Source organism: Zea mays, chromosome 3 (assembly GCF_902167145.1).
Source record: "Zea mays cultivar B73 chromosome 3, Zm-B73-REFERENCE-NAM-5.0, whole genome shotgun sequence".
Lineage (NCBI taxonomy): Eukaryota > Viridiplantae > Streptophyta > Magnoliopsida > Poales > Poaceae > Zea > Zea mays.
This window is the reverse complement of record NC_050098.1, coordinates 206,440,854-206,447,297: the sequence shown is the minus strand read 5'-3', so window position 1 is coordinate 206,447,297 and position 6,444 is coordinate 206,440,854.

Here is a 6,444-nt window from a genome sequence, read left to right as displayed (position 1 = left end):
CACAGGGTAGAGGAAGCACTCCAAGATTCGGATTGGGTGGTGACAATGCAAGTGGAGCTCAACAACTTCACTAGGAATGAGGTATGGCATTTAGTTCCACGTCCTAATCAAAATGTTGTAGGAACCAAATGGGTCTTCCGCAACAAGCAAGATGAGCATGGTGTGGTGACAAGGAACAAAGCTCGACTTGTGGCCAAGGGATACTCCCAAGTCGAAGGTTTAGATTTCGTGCCTTCCTCAATGGACCAATCAAGGAAGAGGTCTATGTTGAGCAACCTCCCGGCTTTGAAGACAGTGAGTATCCTAACCATGTCTATAAGCTCTCTAAGGCGCTTTATGGGCTCAAGCAAGCCCCAAGAGCATGGTATGAATGCCTTAGAGATTTTCTTATTGCAAATGGATTCAAAGTCGGAAAGGCCGATCCTACACTCTTTACTAAAACTCTTGAAAATGACTTGTTTGTATGCCAAATTTACGTTGATGATATTATATTTGGGTCTACTAACGAGTCTACATGTGAAGAGTTTAGTAGGATCATGACACAAAAGTTCGAGATGTCTATGATGGGGGAGTTGAAGTATTTCTTAGGATTCCAAGTGAAGCAACTCCAAGAGGGCACCTTCATTAGCCAAACGAAGTACACTCAAGACATTCTAACCAAGTTTGGGATGAAGGATGCCAAACCCATCAAGACACCCATGGGAACTAATGGGCACCTCGACCTCGACACGGGAGGTAAGTCCGTGGATCAAAAGGTATACCGGTCGATGATAGGTTCTCTACTCTATTTATGTGCATCTCGACCGGATATTATGCTTTCCGTATGCATGTGTGCAAGATTCCAAGCCGACCCTAAGGAAGCTCACCTTACGGCCGTGAAACGAATCTTGAGATATTTAGCTTATACTCCTAAGTTTGGGCTTTGGTATCCTAGGGGATCCACATTTGATTTGATTGGATATTCGGATGCCGATTGGGCGGGGTGTAAAATCAATAGGAAGAGCACATCGGGGACTTGCCAGTTCTTGGGAAGATCCTTGGTGTCTTGGGCTTCAAAGAAGCAAAATTCCGTCGCTCTTTCTACCGCCGAAGCCGAGTATATTGCCGCAGGTCACTGTTGCGCGCAATTGCTTTGGATGAGGCAAACCCTGCGGGACTACAGTTACAAATTGACCAAAGTCCCTTTGCTATGTGATAATGAGAGTGCAATCAAAATGGCCGACAATCCTGTCGAGCATAGTCGCACTAAGCACATAGCCATTCGGTATCACTTTTTAAGGGATCACCAACAAAAGGGAGATATCGAGATTTCTTACATTAATACTAAAGATCAATTAGCCGATATCTTTACCAAGCCTCTTGATGAACAATCTTTTAACAAACTTAGGCATGAGCTCAATATTCTTGATTCTAGGAACTTCTTTTGCTAGAGTGCACACATTGCTCTTCTATATACCTTTGATCATGTCTCTTTTATATGTTATGACTAATGTGCTTTCAAGTCTATTTCAAATCAAGTCATAGGTATATTGAAAGGGAATTGGAGTCTTCGGCGAAGACAAAGGCTTCCACTCCGTAACTCATCCTTCGCCGTCACTCCGCGCTTCTCTCCATCATTTGGGGGAGAATTCAAAGCAAAAGGACTTTGTCTTTGGGAGAAATGAGCCCAAAGCAAAAGGATCGGACTTCGTCTTTGGTATAATCTTAACTCATTTATTTATGACCAAAGGGGAAGATAGCACTTCGAGGGCTCTAATGATTCCGTTTTTGGCGATTCATGCCAAAAAGGGGGAGAAATGAGCCCAAAGCAAAAGGACCGCACCACCACCAATTTCAAAAACTTAGTGTTGAATATTTTCAATTGGTTTTCCTATTGTGTTCAAAAGGGGGAGAAAGTAGTATTTCAAAAATTATATATCAAAACCCTCTTGAACTCTAAGAGGAGAATCTCATTTAGGGGGAGTTTTGTTTAGTCAAAGGAAAAGCATTTGAAACAGGGGGAGAGAATTTCAAATCTTGAAAATGCTTTACAAAATCTTATTCATTTACCTTTGACTATTTGCAAAAGAACTTTGAAAAGGATTTACAAAATAGTTTGCAAAAACAAAACTTGTGGTGCAAACGTGGTCCAAAATGTTATATAAGAAAGAAACATTCCATGCATATCTTGTAAGTAGTTATATTGGCTCAATTCCAAGCAACCTTTACACTTACATTATGCAAACTAGTTCAATTATGCACTTCTATATTTGCTTTGGTTTGTGTTGGCATCAATCACCAAAAAGGGGGAGATTGAAAGGGAATTAGGCTTACACCTAGTCCCTAATTAATTTTGGTGGTTGAATTGTCCAACACAAACATTTGGACTAACTAAGTTTGCCCAAGTGTATAGATTACACAGGTGTAAAAGGTTCACACTCAGCCAATAAAAAGACCAAGTTTTGGATTCAACAAAAGAGCAAAGTGGGAACCGAAGGCACTCTGGTCTGGGAGCACCGGACTGTCCGGTGTACACCGGACAGTGTCCGGTGTGCCACTGGACAGTGTCCGGTGCACCAGAGGACTACAACGCCAACTCGCCACCTTCGGGAATTTCCAGAGGCGACTCCGCTATAATTCACCGGACTGTCCGGTGTACACCGGACAGTGTCCGGTGCGCCAAGGGAGGTCGGCCTCAGGAACTCGCCAGCTTCGGGAAACTCCAACGGCTAGTCCGCTATAATTCACCGGACTGTCCGGTGTGCACCGGATTGTCCGGTGCGACTCCGGAGCAACGGCTACCTCCGCGCCAACGGCTCTCTGCCGCGCATTTAATGCGCGCTCTGCGCGCGCAGATGGCAGGCTCGCCCACTCCGGCACACCGGACAAGGAACAGTAGATGTCCGGTGTGCACCGGACACCCAGGCGGGCCCACAAGTCAGAAGCTTCAACGGTCGAATCCAACGGCAGTGATGACGTGGCAGGGGGCACCGGACTGTCCGGTGTGCACCGGACTGTCCGGTGCGCCATCGAACAGACAGCATCCCAACGGCCACATTTGGTGGTTGGGGCTATAAATACCCCAACCACCTCACCATTCATTGTATCCAAGTTTTCCACTTCCCAACTACTACAAGAGCTCTAGCATTCAATTCTAGACACACCAAAGAGATCAAATCCTCTCCAATTTCCACACAACGCCATAGTGACTAGAGAGAGTGATTTGCTTGTGTTCTTTCGAGCTCTTGCGCTTGGATTGCTTTCTTCTTTCTTGATCCGTTCTTTGCATTCTAGACACACTTGTAATTGAGGCAAGAGACACCAATCTTGTGGTGGTCCTTGTGGGAACTTTGTGTTCCAAGTGATTGAGAAAAGAAAGCTCACTCGATCCGTGGATCGTTTGAGAGAGGGAAGGGTTGAAAGAGACCCGGCCTTTGTGGCCTCCTCAACGGGGAGTAGGTTTGCAAGAACCGAACCTCGGTAAAACAAATCTCCGTGTCTCACTTGCTTATTCGCTTGGGATTTGTTTTGCGCCCTCTCTCGCGGACTCGTTTCTTTATTACTAACGCTAACCCCGGCTTGTAGTTGTGTTTATATTTGTAAATTTCAGTTTCGCCCTATTCACCCCCCCCTCTAGGCGACTTTCAAGGATAAACAAACTAGGGTGACCTACTGGGTCCCATCAAAATTAAACCTATGCATGGTAAATGATTATAAAGAACATTATTGGGTACAAAGTGGACAAGGGCACAACTTGCCTGGCACTAGAGATTCCAGGTACCAACTTGCTCTTCAGGTTCTCGTTACCTCGCGCTAGTCGTAGCATTACAAACAAACATGGTATAGATAAAATTAACATCACACCAAACATAAGAACAAACTGAATAATAATGATCTACACGTTGCTACGAGATCGCGAGATCGAGAAATACTAAGATCGAAGTTACGATTAAGGAGTTATAGATTTTTAGATGAGTTTCCAAAGGTTTCATGTGTTTAAAATAGGATTAAGAGGGAAATTAATTTTCTTACTGTTTTCATGTCACAACAGAGACTCTAAGTGTTAGAGAATAATATTACAAATTTTTAGAGACTGGAATGGATTAATTTGAAGTTAATATGAATTTTCTATGGATTATACAATTCCTAGCACTTATTTTCATATTAAAATCTATTTTCTAATTAATTTATTCAATTTACAACAGGCTCTGGACTGGGCGCAATAAACCAGGGAACTACAGGGGCCTCTGCGCAAGTTGTTTCAAGACTCAGAATACTATTTGTAGTACTACGGGTTGATTCTAGAAAAGCACAGGGACTCTTAAGCAAGTTTCCAGGGCTGAAGGGGTATCGTGAACTTACGGCCGTTCGATTCCAAACTAACGGCTCCGATTAGATCAGTCTTATAATAAACAGATGCGGCGTGCTAGCTGTTAGATCGAAGATCGACGGTTTAACGTCCCAGATTGTACGAGATCCGCACGATCATGATCCGATGGACTAGACTGAATCCCACGAAGGGATATGCTCAACCTAATCTCAGTCGTCCGCACCGATCCAACGGCAGGGAACACTCCCCTAACCTCCCGACGGCAGCCGAGCAGAGGTGCCCCGGCCACGGCGGAGCCCTCGCCGGCGCCATCAAATTCCACCGCCCCGGCCGCCCATTATGGCTAATACCGCGTGAAAAATGAAATTAAAGGCTAGGTGATCACGTAGAGGGCGTCTCACCGAGGATGACCAAGCCGAGGAGGCCGACCACGGTGCGAGGCGAATCCGCGGCGGCGATGTGGATACGGTGAGCAATTCAGGCCGCTTCTTCGTCCAGCTCTCCCTGATACACCCACGGTCACCACCGCCGTGCACCAGAGACGATCACCGACCCAATCTACAGCTCTCCGCGGCCCAGACGCCCAGTTGGTCGTGCGGCCGCCCAATCTCTCTCTGCCTCTGCTTGCCGATGCAGCACAGTGTAGGTGCTCCACCCATGACAAACCGCGAAGGAGTTGGCCAGCGGCGGTCCTGGTTTTATTGCGCGGTGGTCGGTCTGGTTCCGAGCCTAGTGCCGATTTGGGGGGAATTCGATTGGAGGAGCGCGGGGTACGAGCGCATCTGTTGCGAGGATAGCGGCGGGCGTGCTTTGGCGAGGAGGATGATCCTGACGGTGCGGGGCCCGCACGGAAGTGGTTAGAGCGATCCAAGCAGCGGCTGGCCGCGTGGGCCCTCTTAGCCGGTGACCCAGAGCGCGCACAACGTGGGAGGCAGAGCAATGGGGGTGAGAGGATGACGAGCGGGTCCCACGCCACAGCGACTCAGTCGTGATGTGCGACACGGTGGGGAGATGGGCTTACCGGGTGAGGAAGGAAAGGTGGGCCAGAATTTGGTCCTGCGACCCAATATAGAGGTTTTCCTTTTTTTTCTTTTTCATTTCTTTTCAAATTCTAAATTTACAGATTCAAACTGAATTTTAAATTCCTGTTTGAATTTTCTGATTTTCAAATATTAAATATCGTTCGATTGTGAATATACTACCCACTATTTCCAATATTTTTATTTATTATTTTCCTTGTCCTCAATTTATGGGAGGAATAAATGAGTCCATAAACATTTTCCTTTCTCATCTCAAATTATAGAATTTCCTTTAGAATTCAAATTCCAATTTGGGTACCAACATATTTCTTTTTACATTATTTTTATATTGTCACAAAATACACACAAAGCAAAACCTCAGCATGATGCATATTCCATTTTAGTATCTTCTATTTTAACTAATCACCCTTAATTATAGGTATGCTCTTGTTATGATGAATATATGGCACACAACATAAGGAGATTTACTGTATCCTCATCGTATACATTTTTGGGTATTACAGAGAGCTGCTAGAGACACCCCGGGACAAGTGGCAATATGACACAACCAGTAATATTGATAGAATTGTTTTGCTCTTTCTAGAGTACGATGGAATCCATCAACTAGAACTCTCTCCAACAGATCTCATATTTCAAACTTCCCTCTACAAAAAGTGTCAAGCATTGTCATCCATAGTTCATATCGCCTATTTTACACTAACTATTGGAGACAGTCAAAAGCTATCTCCAGCAAATCCCTTATTCCATCTCCTATATCATCTCGCATTTCAAACTTCACTCTGCAAACAATATTAAATAGTGTCATCCATAGTTCCGCGTCCCCTATTTTACACTGTCCGCTGGAGACAGTCTAAGAGCGGTTCTGTATTTATCCAGCCTAGATTCATCATGTTTTTTTTCTAATTTATTTGGCAGTGCTAGTTAGTTTCAAATTAAACAGATAGAATTTCAAATTTTATTCTTGTTCTTTTGAGTTTAGTTTGTACTATACGTGGCCAATGAGTCGTATCATGCCGGCACAACATGAGCCGATTTAATCGTACCGAGCCATGGCATCGATAAAAAGCGGGTCATGTCGTGTCCGTCCGCGAGCCG